The sequence below is a fragment of the Rana temporaria genome, chromosome 4 (assembly GCF_905171775.1).
Source record: "Rana temporaria chromosome 4, aRanTem1.1, whole genome shotgun sequence".
NCBI lineage: Eukaryota > Metazoa > Chordata > Amphibia > Anura > Ranidae > Rana > Rana temporaria.
Genome location: NC_053492.1, coordinates 258,036,108 through 258,054,827, shown reverse-complemented (window position 1 = coordinate 258,054,827; position 18,720 = coordinate 258,036,108).

Sequence of the window (18,720 nt, the reverse complement as noted above, 5' to 3'; positions counted from 1 at the left end):
ATCTTGTTCAATCAGACATCACTTTGCATTCATTGAGAATAATGCACTGTGGTCTGTGAATGACAGCCATGACAAATGAGCAACCCTGTGGCATATGCATATTTACAGTACATTGGTCCAAGCTGGACCAATGTAATTATACAATAACATCCGTAGCTGTAGTTCAGTGTTTGTCATATCATGTTGGATATTGTTAATCTTTTTTGATGAAAGGAAATAAAGGGATGAAACAATTTTATTGATAACAGTTATTGTTTTTTTTGTGAGCATTTGAATAGCCTATTTGGAGGAATCTTGGAGGAATCTCCAACATTTTAGGGCTTTTTGTTTCTATGATTATTTATGGAAAGTTCTCTCTGGTTGGAAAGAAAAGGTAGCTTATGGGTGTCATTTATTGACACATTTGTATATAGAATATTTGGATACCCTTTCCCAAATGTTGTTTATATTACAATAATATGCAAACCTGGAGGAAATACACCCTATGAGACAGCACATATACCAGTAACATGCTAGGTTTTCTTTTTGGCTCCACTTTCTGCAGAGCACATATGAGCAAACTTCTTAAAACCTTTTTTTGCTAATTAGATTCCCAATGCTCCCCCTCAATCAAGTTTCTAATTTGAATCAAAAAGGGCTGGCAACTCGGATACTCTTGAATAAAAGTCCTTTATTGGTTATATGGTGTGACAGACTCACCTGGGACATCCCCGGACCCTCTTATGTCTAAAATCATCCTGATATCTTGGACTACCTGAGATGGGATTATTATGTAATTATTATCCACAATAGGATATCTGTAAAGAACGATTTACTGTTTGTTGATTCTGAACTCAACAGGTTAATTGTAAGAGTGAATATATATAAAAATGTAGTGCCAATAAGGAGCCCCTGTGTAGGGGTTCTCCAGTGAAATCAGTGATAGGTGTCACAACCTAGTGATACAAAGATAAATAGTGGGAAATGAATCCAACCATTCAAAAAAGAAAAAATAAGGGAGATTAATCAGAAATACTCTCACTTCAGTGATCATATAACCAACCGTCAAATACATAGGCGTTCAAACCCAATAAAAAACAGTGTTAGTGAAAACAGCATATAATAAACCATGCCCAGTGAAAGTGCGCAGTCTTAATACAGTCCACTATTGAATAGTGAGAACGGCCAATCATATAAAAATCAGTCCGTGCTTCTTGAAAGGTGTAACAAACGTATCCTCTCCTTGGCTGGTTTAAATAGGACATATGTTTCAAGAAGCAATCCTCAAATGTTGGACATAAAGAGACAAATGGGTACCCTTACCGGATCAGATGGACCCTCAACTCACCGTATGGTGGGGGGGTCTTTGGAGCTTGTATAGACCGATTGTCTGATCTGGTTGGCGTCAGGATAGTAGTCCTAGGCGAAGGTAGTCTCCAAGATGTCTTGATATCCAGAGGGTAGCTCAATGCTATAATAGCATTATGGTGGTACTCAATCACTCCCAGGCATAGGAAGGGGAAAAAACGAAAAATGGCTCCTCATGGTGTAAAACTGGTTAATTTAATAAAAAATTCCAAAACATCACACTGGTGACAGGAACCAAATAAAAGCAAAAATGTAAAAATTATAAAACCACACGTGAAAGGAAAAAAAAGGAACTGTAAATTAAACAGCAACTCTCCCCCTTTATGGGTGGATAAGAGTATTTCCAAAGAAAAAATGCAGTGGAGATTTGGCAAGATTTGACTTATGATAATGTGTATTGTATAGCAGGTGAGCGAAGAGACGGGACATCTACCTTGAAAGGTCATATCTCGAGGGTCACCTAGTCTGGGTAAATGATTAGTTAATTAGCTCATGTTAATTTATGTTCTGGTTACCTCCTCTTTAAACTGTATATAAGGTTGTATTCTTGGTTCTATTAAACACTCCATGTTCAGCAGACAAACAAGTATCGTCTCGTTGTGTGCTTGAGAGCAGCTGGAATATCTGATATCTATGCCCAGACTTATAGGAAGTGGTATATGATGGAAGTACTCAAGCGGAGTGTGGGACGTTCCGTTACATTGGTGGCAGCAGTGGGATCTTCCTGCAGTCTGGGACATCCAACCTCCACCTGGATCCAAGGTTTGTATAGCAGGAGAGGATAGGAGAGGTACAGATACCAGCCGCTATGGAAGAGGAATTCGGAAGGAGGTTGCGAGTATGGATTGCGGGTGCTGTTGTTGTGAGAAAAACCTCACAATGAACAGACAGCTGAATTAGGCAGGCTGGTATGGGCAAAGATACGGCTGGATGAGAGCTACAGAGCTCTTCGGTGGCATGTATCCTAAGCTACGACTGCCTGGGACTGTTGTATGTGAATCTGACAGGGGACTCTAACTTTGGGAGTGATTTGGAGTGGCGGTTGGATAAAATCATGGATTTCAGAAAAGGGCTACTGAACGTCTCGGAAGTGCACTGGTCACTCGAAAATTTGGAGTTTCTGGCCGTTCAGGAATGGGAGCTGGAGATCGCCTACAGCCGGCTGCTAGACTCTGCTCAGCGCCAGGACTGGTCTCCCTTTGCCTGGGACTATCAGGAAATACCAGTTGACAACTCTGAAGTCCTGGCGAAAGAGTTGGCAACGTGGCAGAGTAACAGTGTGCTTTGCCAACCTCCCCCCGCAGCTATGGACGCGGAGGTCTTATGGAGGATGCAGCAAGTGCTGACTGACCTTGATGATCCTGTTTCTGCATTAGATGATCTTGAATAAAGGAATGTGCCTGTCCAGCAGCATGCCAGGGAATCGGCAGTGGAAAATCTGGAGATTGCCATTCCCAAAGCTGAAGTGCTGACCGCAGGGCAGAGCTCTGCTAACCTCTGCCCAGTACCTATAGCATCTTCTGGGTTCCATGGACAGGAGATGTTGAACCTCTATCCTCAGACACCAGTTGCAGAGACAGGGGATTTAATAGACTTTTCTGCTGAGGAAGAACAACCTGAGGAGCCTCCAGCAGAAGAGCTCGTATCAGAGCCACACTTCACTGTGCTTTGCCCATCACCAACAACAGTATATGTGGAGTTGCAAGGAACTTCCCCAGCTAAAGCGCTGGTCACCGGACATAGGGTTCAAGACCTCTGCCCCACCCCTGTGGCAGTTCCGGAGGCTCAGGGTGAGAATTAGGTGATCACTTTCCAGCAGCCGATACAGGGGGAGAAGGGAGAGGAGGTGTTCATCGTCCCTCCCCAACAGTTGGCCAGGGTGGAGAACGTGGTTTTTCCTCCCCAGCAAAGATCCGTGCATCTGGGAGACAATACCACAGACATGTTGTCCCAGCAGCCAGATGAGGGAATGGAAAAGGAAGCAGCCAGCTCACCTCCCCAATGGCAGCTACACAGTTTGGGTGCAGCGGAATTCAGCCTCCTTCCCCAACGGTTAGCCGAGGCGGATGATGTGGAGTTCCCAGCAGAAGTGCTGGCAAAAAAGGGCAGAGCGCCGCTGGACCCTGCCTAGCACATACAGTGTCTCTACAGCTTCAGCAGCAGACCAAGCCCCGGAATGTTAAAAACCACCCAGCTGAAGTGCTGGCAGCCGAACAGAGAGTAAATGACCTCTGCCCCACACCTACTGGTGTCAACTACTCCATGCAGCCAAGATTGGAGGTCATGTGGACAGACTATGTGAGTTCACTTTGTCCGACTAACACATGACCAGACCAGGTGGAGGTCTGGGTCCTTGTTAGTCGACTCTTGATGGGGGAGAAATGTGACAGACTCACCCGGGACATCCCTGGACCCTCTTAGGTCTAAAATCATCCTATGTCCACTAGGGGCATAGGATGACTGAGGAATGATATCTTGGACTACCTGAGATGGGATTATTATGTTATTATTATCCACAATATATTCCAGGATGTCTGTAAAGAACTATTTACTGTTTGTTGATTCTGAACTCAACGGGTTAATTGTAAGAGTGACTCATTCATAATGTTGGGACACATACTGTTAGATGCTAATATCCTCACCTCCAGCCATCTGTCTGTTCTCTGTGCTAATTGACCCTGCTATTGTGTGAAAATGTCCTGTGTTTACACTTATGATAATGTGTATTGTATAGCAGGGGAGCAAAGAGACTGGACGTGTCATGTACCTGGTAGGAGTCCGGTATGACGAGGTCAGCCCCTCTTGTATCTCCAGCCCAAACCCCTCTGAGGTTGAGACAGACGGTGGTTAGGGCTAGGAGGAACACGAGTGCCCGTAGTGTTGATAGGCTAGTGGCCGGAAGCAGGTGAAGACTTTGCAGGTGCTGAAGGGCCAGTAGGAACAGGACACCGGTGAGGTTGAAGGAACCAGTTGGTGTAGAGGAACTCCAACTCTCTCGCAGGAACAGGACAGGACACTAGCAGGAACTGCTGGGTTGCAGCGGTCAGATGACTAGCTGGGTCGGAGCACACACGGACAGCGGAGTACCGAATCATAAACAGGAGCCAGGTCAGAGGGAAGCCGGGTTCGGTAACAGACAGGCGGCGTGGTAATCAGGGGAACAGCAGAGGCGAAGTCCAATAGGAAGCCGGGATCAGGAACCAAACAAACGCTGAAGTGGCTGGTGTATCCTTTGTGCGTGCGCATGCACGCCCGGAATTCCGAGTAACTTGTTGCGTTCTAACAGTGCGCGCATGCGCACGTGTGTGCACCAACGGTCTTCTCTTACATTGCCCCCCCTTAAGGGCAGCCTCCGGATGCCCTTCAGGTCTCTCTTTTCCGGGTGATGTAGAAAAAAGGCTTGCACCAGTCTTGGGGCATGTATATTTGAAGCTGGTTCCCAAGAGTTTTCCTCAGGGCCGTAGCCCTTCCACTTGACAAGAAATTGTGTTTGGTTGTTTCTGCGTCTACAGTCCAATACAGCCTCCACTTCAAACTCCTCATTCCCCTCGACCAACACAGGAGGAGGAACTTCGGAGACCCGGTTAGGAAAGGGATTCGGTGTGATTGGTTTTAATATGGAAACGTGAAATACTGGATGTATCCTCAAGGTCTCGGGTAGAGCCAATTCGAAGGCAACTGCATTTATCTTTCGTTTTACAGAAAAAGGCCCCAAAAATTTTGGACCCAGCTTTTTAGAAGGGCAACTTAACTTAAGATTAGCTGTGGACAGCAAGACCTTATCCCCAGGTTCCAGGTTCAGGTTGCCCCTTCTCTTCCTGTCAAAGAACTTCTTGTTACTGACCTGGGATTTAGAAATTTCATCTTGAAGTACCTGATTATTGATGTTAAGGAAGTTAAGCCGGTCTTGTACAGCAGGTACAGAAGATTCTGCAGGAAGTTCAGGTAAAAAAGAGGGATGGTAGCCAAAATTAGCGAAAAATGGAGATTGCTTCGTTGCTGAGTGCATGGTGTTATTATAAGAGAACTCCGCAAGTGGAAGGAGGGAAAGCAATCGTCTTGTGCGAAGGAGGAGAAACACCGTAGGTACTGCTCGAGGGTTTGATTTGTCCTCTCAGTCTGACCGTTGGTTTGAGGGTGGTAAGCAGAGGAGAGACGAAGTTCAATCTTTAGCGCTTCACATAAGGCCCTCCAGAACCTAGAGGTGAACTGCACCCCTCGGTCTGAAACAATACTGTCGGGAATACCGTGAAGTCTGACAATCTCCTTGATAAAGGCTGTGGCAGTTTCAGTAGCAGACGGAGTGCCTTGCAAGGGTACAAAATGAGCCATCTTGGTGAGGCGATCCACCACGACAAAGATGGTATTAAAGTCCTCAGATGGGGGAAGTTCCACAATAAAATCCATGGAGATCATACTCCACGGTTTATCGGGTACAGGGAGAGGCTCCAGAAGACCCCAAGTCTTGGCTCTATCCGTCTTGTTTTGAAGACAAGTGATACAAGAATTTACATACTTCTTACAGTCCTGCACCAACTCTGGCCACCAGAAAGAGTGGGCAACTAAATCAGCAGTTTTGCGAATTCCATAGTGTCCAGCTAGAGGGTGATCGTGGCAACGTCCAAAAATGGCAATCCTGAATTGTTCCGGAACAAAGATCTGTTCTCCATGGAGAAAAAGACCATTCTTCAACTGAAGGCCCAAGGCCTGCGGAGGTGGTTGGTTCAGCACACTCGCCTTTATCTGAGAGATTAAGTCTGTTTGCAGAATTAAAAAGCTCTTCGCCGGGAGGATGGTATCAGGTTCTGCAGAACTCACCGGATCGTTAAACATACAGGACAGGGCATCTGGCTTACCATTCTTAGAGCCCGGGCGGAAGGTGATATGAAACATGAATCGAGAGAAGAACAGTGCCCATCTAGCTTGCTGAGGTCTTAATCGTTTAGCTGTTCTCAAATATTCCAGGTTTTTGTGATCCGTGAAGATGAGGATCGGATGCGAGGTCCCTTCCAGGAGGTAGCGCCATTCTTCGAGCGCCACCTTAATAGCAAGCAGTTCCCGGTCCCCAACGTCATAATTCCTTTCAGAAGGATTAAATTTTTTGGAGAAGAAAGCCACAGGGTGCAGCAAGGACTTGGGGCCCTGACGTTGGGATAATATAGCCCCGACTGCATTTTCAGAAGCGTCAACCTCTAATACAAAGCCCAAGGAAGGGTCAGGGTGCTTCAGAATGGGAGCTGAAGTAAACAGAGTCTTTAGTTGCTCAAAGGCTTCTTGTGCTTCAGGTGTCCACTGGAAGGGTATGTGCTGTCTAGTCAATTGCGTGATGGGAGAAATGATACCAGAAAAATTCTTAATAAATTTCCTATAGAAATTGGCAAATCCTACGAACCGCTGAACGGCTTTCCTGTCCGTGGGAGCAGGCCACTCCAGAACAGATGTAACTTTCTGTGGGTCCATTGAGATACCATCGGCAGAGATGACCAGACCGAGGAAGTGTATAGTTTGTCTTTCAAAGTCACATTTTTCAGCCTTTGCATAAAGGCAGTGTTTTCTTAGTCGGTCCAAAACTTTCTTTACATGGGTCTGATGAGATTCAAGGGTTTCAGAGAATATTAGAATGTCATCTAAATAAACTATGACGAATAAGTCCAGATAGTCCCGAAAAACATTGTTCACTAGATGTTGAAAAGTGGCTGGGGCGTTGCAGAGCCCAAATGGCATGACTAAGTATTCAAAATGGCCAAAGCGTGTGCGAAAGGCCGTCTTCCATTCGTCTCCTTCCCTTATTCTGACCAAGTTAAATGCTCCTCTCAAGTCTAATTTGGAGAATACTCGTGCCCCCCGTAGTCTCTGGAACAATTCAGGAATCAGCGGAAGAGGATATCTGTTTTTAACAGTAATTTTGTTAAGGTCCTGGTAGTCGATGCATGGTCTTAAAGAGTGATCTTTTTTCTCAACAAAGAAAATACCGGCACCGACTGGTGACGTGGAGGGCCGGATAAACTTATTTTCTAAACTTTCGTCGATATAGGCACGTAGGGCTTCCAGTTCAGGTTCGGAGAGGGGATAGATACGGCCAAAAGGGATCTCGGCCCCGGGTAATAGTTCGATGGGACAATCATATGTCCTGTGGGGTGGAAGAGTGTCTGCACCTTTTTTGTTAAAAACGTCCAGATATTCATGGTAAGCTTGAGGAATCAATTTCATGGTCTCTGGGTCAGGTTGAAGACTCAGAAGAGGAGCAGTGCTAACAGTCCTTTCCGGAAAACAGTGTGCTAGACAATAATTAGAGGAAAAGGTAACAACTCCAGTAGGCCAGTCAATGTGTGGATTATGAGCTCTTAACCATGGAACGCCAAGGATGATGGGAAACAGAGGTGAAGTTATGACATCCAGGCGGAGGAATTCATGGTGACCGGACGGAGTTTGGCAGAAGATAGGAGCAGTCTCTTGTGTGACCGGACCCGATTTAATACTGGAGCCATCAGCCAAGTGAACCTGAAACCCTTGTCTTTTAGCACACACTGGAAGCTGATGCTGGGAAACAAATGTGGAGTCAACAAAACAACTGCAGGCCCCAGAGTCTATGATTGCCGCCACTGTGAGCGTCTTCCCGGCAAACTGAAGGATGACTGGGAGGGAAAGCTGTGACCGGCCCTCTCCAAAAGGGTGTTCCACATGGGGCTGTCGAAGACGGGTTCTGGTGGTCCTTACTGGACAAGTCTGTACAAAGTGACCTGCCTCCCCACAATAGAGGCACAGATTGGCATGTTTACGCCTGATGGGCTCAGCTGAGGAAAGGGGTGCCCTTGGAAAACTCCTGTGGACCCCTTTATGCGGTGCCTTCTGGCTGGAAGGGATAGGAGACAGATTCGGGCTTGAGGTCACAGAGAGAATTTCTTGGGTTCTCTCCGCCTGCCTTTCACGTAGTCGGCGGTCAATCAGAGTGACCAGATCAATTAGTCCTTCCAAAGACGCTGGAATTCCAGTTCTGGCTAGTTCATCCTTTAAGGTATCTGAGAGGCCGAGACGAAACCAGTGGCGAAGGGCAGGATTGTTCCATTGGGTATCAGCGCTCAGGATCCGAAAGTCCGTGATATAGTCCTCAACAGGCCTGGTCCCTTGTAGCAATCTACTAAGCCTGGACTCCGCAGACTGCTGACAGAAAGGATCGCGTAGAGCTGAGCCATAGCAGAGAAGGAGTCGATGGTAGTCAGGACTGGGTCACACTGCTCTCTAAGATGAAGAGCCCAGGAAAGTGGCTCATGGGATAGAAGCGTGATTGCGAATCCCACCTTAATGTCCTCTGAAACAAATGTCCGGGGTAGCAAGGAAAAGTAGAGCTCACAGGAGTTCCGGAAAGTTCTAAATGTCTCTCGTTTTCCGGAGAAACATTCGGGAATAGGCACCCTGGGTTCCGGGAGAGGAGCAGGAGCTGGTGGCACACTCCCTTCATAAGGGACTCGCTCATTCATGCGATTAAGGTCCTTCTGCAAGTTCAGCACAGTATGGGTAAGTGCAGAAATTGCTTCATAAATGTCCCTTGGTAGAGGGGCCTCCCTTCCAGACTCCATTCTTGGCTGACTGGTACTGTCACGTACCTGGTAGGAGTCCGGTATGACGAGGTCAGCCCCTCTTGTATCTCCAGCCCAAACCCCTCTGAGGTTGAGACAGACGGTGGTTAGGGCTAGGAGGAACACAAGTGCCCGTAGTGTTGATAGGCTAGTGGCCGGAAGCAGGTGAAGACTTTGCAGGTGCTGAAGGGCCAGTAGGAACAGGACACCGGTGAGGTTGAAGGAACCAGTTGGTGTAGAGGAACTCCAACTCTCTCGCAGGAACAGGACAGGACACTAGCAGGAACTGCTGGGTTGTAGCGGTCAGATGACTAGCCGGGTCGGAGCACACACGGACAGCGGAGTACCGAATCATAAACAGGAGCCAGGTCAGAGGGAAGCCGGGTTCGGTAACAGACGGGCGGTGTGGTAATCAGGGGAACAGCAGAGGCGAAGTCCAATAGGAAGCCGGGATCAGGAACCAAACAATCAGGTAAGTATCAGAATCCAAAGGAGAGTCAGGGAAGCCAAGTCAGCAACGAAGATCCAAAGTATAAACAGGTGTCAGGAAACAGGGCACTTGCTGAAGACCAGTCAGCACCGCCAGGCTGTCAGAGTCCCCTTTAAATAGCCAACGGGAGGAGTCAGGAACGCCGTTTGCGTGTGCACGCCGTCCGTTGCACCCGCACATGCGCAGAAGCGCGCTGAAGTGGCTGGTGTATCCTTTGTGCGTGCGCATGCGCGCCGGAATTCCGAGTAACTTGCTGCGTTCTAACAGTGCGTGCATGCGCACGTGTGTGCACCAACGGTCTTCTCTTACAGGACGTCTACCTTGAAAGGTCATATCTCGGAGTCACCTGGTCTGGGTAAATGATTAGTTAATTAGCTCATGTTAATTTATGTTCTGGTTACCTCCTCTTTAAACTGTATATAAGGTTGTATTATTGGTTCTACTAAACACTCCATGTTCAGCAGACAAACAAGTATCGTCTCATTGTGTGCTTGAGAGCAGCTGAAATATCTGATATCTATATCCAGACTGATAGGAAGTGGTATATGACTGAAGCACTCAAGCGGAGTGTGGGATGTTCCGTTACACATGGGTACGTGGGTAAAATCTATACGCTGACGTGTTTTGGCTTAAAAGCCTTCATCAAAGCAATCAAGTTTCTTGAGCGAAAAAAATAACATGCTCCTTACTGGGTACCCAAATACTTGAATTATTATTTTTTTTCCTTTTATAATAGTGTCCAGATGAAATCTCAATAATAGTTTTAGGACAAAAATGAAGATCTTCAAACAAACTGAAAACTATTAGTAGATTGCATTCTAATCTTAAAGAAACGTCAGCCTGTGCAAACAGTAGAACAGAGCCCAGTAGATAATATATACTGTACCACACAAAAAAAAACCGTAATAGTACACAGCAGAAGCATTTTATTAGAAACAATTTAACCACTTAAATACCGGGCCTATTTTGGCACTTCTGTCATACATGCATAAATCATAATTTTTTTGTTAGAAAATTACTCAGAACCCCCAAACATTATATATGTTTTTTTAGCAGACACCCTAGGGAATAAAATGCCGGCCATTGCAACTTTTTATCTCGCACAGTATTTGCGCAATAATTTTTCAAACGCCTTTTTTTGGGGGAAAAAAACGGTTTTGTGAATTAAAAAAATAACAAAACAGTAAAGTTAGCCCAATTTTTTTGTATAATGTGAAAGATTAAGTTACGCCGAGTAAATAAATACCCAACATGTCACGCTTTAAAATTGCGCACACTCATGGAATGTCGCCAAACGTCAGTACTTAAAAATCTCCATAGGCATCGCTTATTTTTTTTTTACAAGTTACAATTTTAGAGTTACAGAGGAGGTCTAGTGCTAGAATTTAATTTTTTTATTTATTTTACTCAATTTCTTTTATTTTTACACTTTTTTTTTAATTTTTTTTTATCACTTTTATTCCTATTACAAGGAATGTAAACATCCCTTGTAATAGGAATGGCTCATGACAGGTACTCTTTATGGAGAGATGCAATAAGACCCCACATCTCTCCTCCAGGCTGGAAAGCATTAGATCGTGAACATTTTTTTCACAGATCTAATGCTTTCAGCCGCGATTGCGGCTGTGTTTACATTCCAGGACCCGGGCGTGATGTCATAACATCGCGCCCGGGCCTCCGACGATCATAGAGATGACTGGTGACCATCTGGTCACCAGTCTACTCTATGGTTTCCATCCGACGCCGGCGGATCATTTCTCCGGGTCTCCGATGGCAAAGGAGAGCCCGGAGAAGCACCGGATGGCGGCGGGAGGGGGGGGGGGCGTCCCCTCCCGCCGCCTATAAGAACGATCAAGCGGCGAAACCGCCGCTATGACCGTTCTTATGGTGCACAGAATCGCCAGCTGAAGAGATGGATATCTGAATGATGCCTGTGGCTGCAGGCATCATTCAGATATCCCCACTCAAACCCAGGACGTCATTTCACAATGGGTGGGTATTGAAGTGGTTTTTAAAGAATGATTAAATGTGGATTTTGCTACAGCAGTTGATGCTTTTCCACATTTTAGCTTGGTACATAAGTTGACAATGGAAGCATAAAATTCAATATTGCTAAATACATTTTACTTTTAAAAAGTTAGTTTTGCCCTAAAAAATAAACTGTCAAAGTCAATAGTTGATATGGTTATAGATGTCATAGGGGAAATTTGTCTGCTCAGAATTTAAGATTTTTCTTGTTAGGAAGCATCATAATTTATTAGCTTTACACTTACTATATTAAATTTGCTCCAAATTTTAAGAATAAAGGGCCAGATCCACAAAAGGGATACGACGGCGTATCTACTGATACGCCGTCGTATCCCTGTTTCTATCTTTGGAACTGATCCACAGAATCAGTTTCCAAAAGATAGGGAGAAGATCCGACATGTGTAAGGGACTTACACTGTCGGATCTTAGGATGCAGTACCGCATCCGCCGCTGGGGGCATTTCGAGTCGAAATGCCGCTTCGGGTATGCAAATTAGCACTTACGGAGATCCACGTTTTTCTCCGTAAGTATTGCAATCGTAAAATTAGGGCTGCTTTTACAAGGCCTAAACTGTTTACGCCTTGTAAAAGTAGACCCTTCTATCCCGCGTCGCCTTCTTTTTTTTCTAATTTTTTTTTTTCCGCCGCAACTCGTATTTTTTTTTACGCCCGTCGCGATTATCAAAACCCGGCGCAACGTAAAACCGCGCTAAGCACGTCGGGAAAATGACGTCGTGAGCATGCGCAGTACGGCCGGCGTGGGAGCGCGCCTAATTTAAATGGGACTCGCCCCATTTGAATAGGAACGCCTTGCGCCGGCCGGATTTAAGTTACACAGCCGAAAATTTCTAGGTAAGTGCTTTGTGGATCGGGCACTTAGGTATAAATTTTCCGGCCGTGTAACTTAAATTGAAAAAGTTACGTTGCGCCGGGTTTTTGTGGATCTGGCCCAAACTCACTATTTATAGCTATCAGAAAAACCTTTAATAATGGTTCAGTTCCAACTTTGTCAATAAGCCAATGGTAACCTTAAAGTGGTTGTAAACCCACTGTTACAACTTGCACCTACAGGTAAGCCAAGATTAAGGCTTACCTGTAGGTGCAAGAAATATCTCCTTAACCTACACGGTTAAGGAGATATTTTCACAAAAACAGGCACCTGTGTCTACGGCGCAGGCGCACTGAGCGGTGCTGTTTTTGTATGCGCAGGGATCTGCCAGTCCCGTGCGCATGTGCATACTAGCTCATTATGACATTCTCTTGCAGGTGTATTTAATATTTTTTTTAATTAACCAAGGGTTTACTTCCTCTTTAAAGGATAAGTTCATGGCAGACAAATGGAAGAGATGAACCTCGTTTTTTTCCTCTGGCCAACTTTCGACCCAAAAGAGGACCAAATGTAGGAGAGGCAACAGAGGGGGCAGGAGGGCCCAAGCCAAAAAAAAAAGGAAACAATAAAAATTGATGGAGTCTTTAATTTAAGTTCAGTACAACTTTCGAGGGGAGAACAATCAGTACTAAATCAAGGTCTAAAGTTTGCACCACCAAGAAAACTGAACAAGTTTGAGATGTTCATCGACGTCCATAAATTCATCAGAAAGATGAACATTAAAAGACATTTTTTGTTAAACCCGATCGGGAGAGTTAGTAATATCGCATCAAGCAGTTCAGGGGTGTTACACCCAATTTCCACATCTTTATCCACAGAGGGTAGTATGGTTTCAGTCAAGCATACTAACCTTTCTAATGCATCAACCTTCAACCCACCAGGTTTTACTGCTCCCTCTATTCAAACCATTAAGGAGCTAGTACTTAAAGACATTACCGCCCTTAAGGTGCTGCGTTTCAGAAACAATAAGGACTTTCAAAGTAACATCAAATCTATGTGCGAACGGAACGAAATAGTGATTCGCCCTGCGGATAAGGGCGGGGGTGTGGTCATCCTCAATAAGGATGACTATCTCACTGAACTCAAGAGGCTTCTCTCTGATGATACCACCTATAGCCGTCTTGCATGTAATCCCACGGTCAAATACAAAAAGGCCTTATCTGAATTGATCAATGAAGGATTTTCTTTGGGAATACTTAACAAAAAAGAGAAGGCATATTTGATTCCATCTGCCCCACGGGTTCCAGTCATATACTATTTGCCTGGGAAAAAGGTGGAAATAAGGGCCGTCTAATTGAGCCACCCCCACTGCGCGTAACTGGAGAATATAAGTGAAAATATAGTGATATTGATAATATAAATAAATAAATTAATAAATAAATATATGTGAGCTGCTGCTCTAAAAGTTAAACAATCAAAATGTAATATGCAAATACAGTGCTACCTGATGTGAAAAAGGTATCAAATGTGATATTAAGCAGCGCTCAAGAGAATCAAATAAAAAATACTATTTGCCAAAAGTACAAAAAAGTCTGGTAAATCCTCCGGGTCGGCCCATCATAAGCGGCATAGATTCCGTGACAGCAAGGATCGGGAAGTATATTGATGAGTTTCTTCAGCCCTTGGTCATTCATACTTCATCCTACCTTAGAGATACCACACAGGCTATCAAATTGCTGGCAGATTTTCACTGGAAGGAGGGTTATATTTTAGTGACAGCAGATGTCACTTCACTCTATACTATAATTTCACATCAACATGGATTAGAGGCAATACGTTTTTATTTGCAGCAGGAAGATTCTTTATCAGTTTTACAGAAGGATTTTATTACTAATTTAATTATTTTCGCAACAACTCATAACTATTTTTGGTTTGAGGGCGACTACTTTCTCCAAAAGTGCGGCGTGGCTATGGGGGCTAAATTTGCCCCCAGCCTCGCCAATCTATTCATGGCATACTGGGAGAGAGAGGTAATATACCTGCAACCCCCAAAAGAGCTTTGCCTTTGGAAAAGGTATATAGACGATGTCCTGTTCATCTGGGAGGGAGATTCTGGTTCTTTAGAATATTTCCTTTCCCAGCTCAATAGTAACAATAAGGGCATCTGCTTGAAACATGAAGCGAGCTGTACTGATATACACTTCCTAGATCCGAATATTGTGGTAAAAAACGGAATAATAACGACCAACACCCATTTTAAGGAGACAGACCGTAACAGTTTTATCCCTCTTACGAGTTGCCATCACCCTACCTGGCTCAGTGCTGTACCAAAAGGACAGTTTCAGAGATTAAGGAGGAACTGCACAAATGTATCAGAATACAAACTACAAGCATCACTTCTTAAAACCAGATTTCTGGAGAAAGGTTATAATGCAACCGACATAGATGATACTATTAAGAAGATCGAGGATATGGATAGAAATAAGATGTTAGAAAACATCGGAAGACCTAAAAAAGCTTTAGACAGCAGATATGGATGTTCCATGATCACTGGCTTCTCCAATCAATACTTTTCAGTTAAGAACATTTTTAACAAATACTGGAATATTTAAAAAAATGATAAAGTGTTGGGTCCAGTACTTCCAGACAAACCTGTTATTATGTTCAGGGGAGCACCATCTCTAAGACATAAACTGGCTCCTAACGTGGTTAATCCTCCTAACATGATCTAATTTTTCCAGACTATGAAAGGGTTCTTCCCCTGCAAGAGATGTAACATTTGCAAAATTAATCAGCTCCAGGGACGCAAAATAGAATCGTTCCAATCGAGTCAGACACATGTATCATACCCCATTGACTCTTTTATCACTTGCACCAGTGAATGCGTCATTTATCTTATTCAATGTCCTTGTGCAAAACAATACATTGGCAGGACTAAGAGAGCGGCACATGTTAGGATGGAGGAACACGTGGGGAACATTAGGCGAGGTTTTCCTAAACATAACCTCTCAAAACACTATGCCAAACACCATGGTAAAAAGGTAGAGGGTACAATATTTTTACCGATTGAAAAATTGACCCCCCACTGGAGGGGCATTAATAAAGTCCGTGCCATTTCTAAGATTGAAACTCAATGGATCCATAATATGCAATCTTACATACCGCACGGCCTTAATGTAGATTGGGACATTAACTGTTTCTTGAACAATGCATAAGGTCTTTTTATTGTATATATATATAATAATAAATGTACCTTTTTATATACAGTATATCCATTTTTTTTATGTATTTTTATAATTTTAATTTTATATTTTAGTCTTTTAACTATAACGGCTTGTGTACTAACATGTTATATTGTATTGTACATATATCCTTTCTCGGCATTCCCTTTGCTTTACCCTTTCTTGGTATATCAGTTTAGTTTTATTCTTTAACGTTATATACACCATTGGCATATTCCTTCATGTAGTATGCTTCTTCGCCACAAGATGGCATCGGTAGTCACCATTGGTATATTTTCACATGTAATATACCTTTTAGCCACAAGATGGCACCTATCTTTTTAGATCCCTTTCTGGTCAGTATTTTGCCCTTACTAGTTTTCCCTTACCTAAAATGGCGCAGGTACTATATATATGGACGTGCGTGATGACATGGAAGCAGCAGCCAATCCCAGACGACGTCAACGTATGACAAAACGCGCAGGCGTGGCCTGCATTCCGACGTTATCAGGCTAACCTGAACTGACCCAGGAAGGGGAAGCGACAGAGGACGCCGAGATCCTGCTTTTTGAAATCGCATTTTATGTATCTTATTGGGCCTGAGATTCTTCACATACTTGTAAGTGCATTAATTTTATTTCGTTAAATAAATTGTTTTGCAAAGTTGCACTATGGGCCCATTCCTCTTCTTTTTTATCTGAGCCATCCATCCGTTCTGGTCATTTGGATCCAGTTTTGAAGCAGCTCCAGTGTGCCACATACAGTCATTTGGGTGACTCTAAATATACCCGGGTTCAGTCTGACCACCGCTGTGGTCATCATATCTGGTAAGGGGCTTGATTTGTCACTCGGGTGTGTCTCTGGTGGAAGGTGGTGTCAGCCCTTTATTATCTCCTCTCTGAAGATATTCACTGTGGAATTCACTATCTCAAAGAAGCTTTCTTTAAGATATTTGGGAGCATATGGACTTATACCTCACTTAGAGCTATTTTTCTTGCACTATTGTTTATTTGTATATATATATATATGAACATTTTCTATTTTTTTATACATATTCACTTGTGATTTTTCACCTGCATTTGTATTTTTTTCGGTCAATTGTTTACTTTTAGTGATGCATAGCAGTTGACCTTTATCATTTAGTGTCACTTTTTATCATTTTGTATCTTGTGTCACATCCATATTTTTCTGGTATCATATCAGAAATCTTATTCACCAGAATTTGCGCTGTACCTTCCTTTTTTCAGAAAAAATATAAAATGTACATTTTCTTGCAGGTAAAAAAATGTATTGTTTTTTGTTGCAGGAGCCTATAAAGCATTGCACCAGCAATCAGCAGATCGCTGATGCCATACAGGTCTCCAGCAGACCTGTCAGTGTATCAGCTTGCTCGTACCTTATACAAGGAAGCCGATACATGCTGACAGGAAGAATGAATAAATTACCACAGCGCTCAAAGCCTCATGGTAGCTCAATGAAAACTTTAAGCTGACAGCCGCAGAGGCTGCTGGACCTTGTAGTTTTCCATTTACAGAGCGCTGTGAATGAGTGATGTGGCCGGGTGGGCAGAGCCCCGCACTGCCAGTTCTTAACAAAAAGTGTGGCGCTGGTCTTAACAAAAAGGAAGGCGCTGGTAAATTACATATTTACAGTCCCCTTTCCCCACTCTCCATCCTGAAACATTCCCCGCAGAAGCTGGGGGGAGAGGAAAGGTTGGAAGCCAGCAACACTGCGGGGCCAACCCGGGGGAAGCCAGGGCAGTAGACAAAATCGGCACTGCGCGTAGTAATTAGCCCAGGCACACCCCCTGCGCATGCCTATGGGTAACTTCTGGTCTTCTCCCTCCTACCTTCTAGTTTTATACAAAGAGAACAGCCACATTCATTTATTAATACAAGATATACTCTGAAGTCAATGCCCTAGACTTTTAGTAGCTCTAAACTTGGTAATAATGCCAACTATAAAAAAAATAAAAGCTTTAGGCTGGCCATACATTATACAATTAGTTGTACAATTTTCTTTTAGATTTACTAAAACCATATAATATAAGGTCAGACCTAAACACTTTCAATTTTTATGCAATTAGGCAGGCCCTTGCAATACATGGTTGAGGGTAAATCTAAAGGAAATTGAACAAGAAATGTGTATAATGTATGGCCTGCTTTAGTTGTATGAATTGTATAGTTTATAGTAGTTAAACAAAGTGTACACAATTATAAAAATAAAAATGTTCCTATTTTGTTAAAACTTATCTTGCCCCATATAACACCAGAATATACCGCCCTAATCTTTGCTCTAATCTCTGCTCTAAGCCTAGCCCTAGCTCCAATCCCTAACCCTTGTACTAGCACTTGATCCCAGAACATTTGCCTTGGCATGACCTAAAACCTTTGCCTTGACATGACCAAAAAAAAGTGCCTTCATTGGTATAGGAGTGGCAATATTTGATGATAAGCTCTCTCGGGTGACATGCAGTAGGAAGTATTGAACAAGCAATGTGCACTTGTAAAAGCAACCTTGCCAAATGGGTACTGTACATAGTTTCCCTACTAAAAAAATATTTTTTAAATGCTAGTGGAATTTGTTTTTATGATTTTGTATTATTAATTCTGACAGCTCTAATTATATATAACCTATTATTTGTGTTTACTAGATACAATTTCAGAAAAAAAAACACACACACACAGAGAAGCTAAAACAAGTGTTTGTATGTATGGCAAGCAGTGTTTCAAACAGAGGGAGGGGAAAATCTACTCTCTGTCAATTAAAATAGAGTCTGGATGCAAATAGCATATCAGCACCAATTTTATCACTGAAGAACTTTAAGATCAAAAGCAATTACCTTCAATGGCATCTTGTTTTTATGTGTCTACCCTTCATAGCGGTGGCTAGTAGGGCTGACGAAACCATAATTTACACTGACATCTAATTTCAGCAGATCTGCAAGCAATCTAACTGAAGATGGAGATACTGAGGAAAGAAGAATCTTGTTTTATTCTTGCTGACATAAAGATTTATTATTTTTGCCAACTTTGAAAAATAAACTGTATAAAAAAAGTGTTTTTAGTTTTTTTGCAGTTTTAAGTAGCTAATTTCTTAAATGAAATCGTCATTTTACAAAATAATATCTGCCTTTAACTAAATGAATAAGTAACACATATTTGGTTTAGGAGAGATAGATTATTTCAGACTCCAAACACTTTCTCTTTTTTAATTTAACAGAAAAATA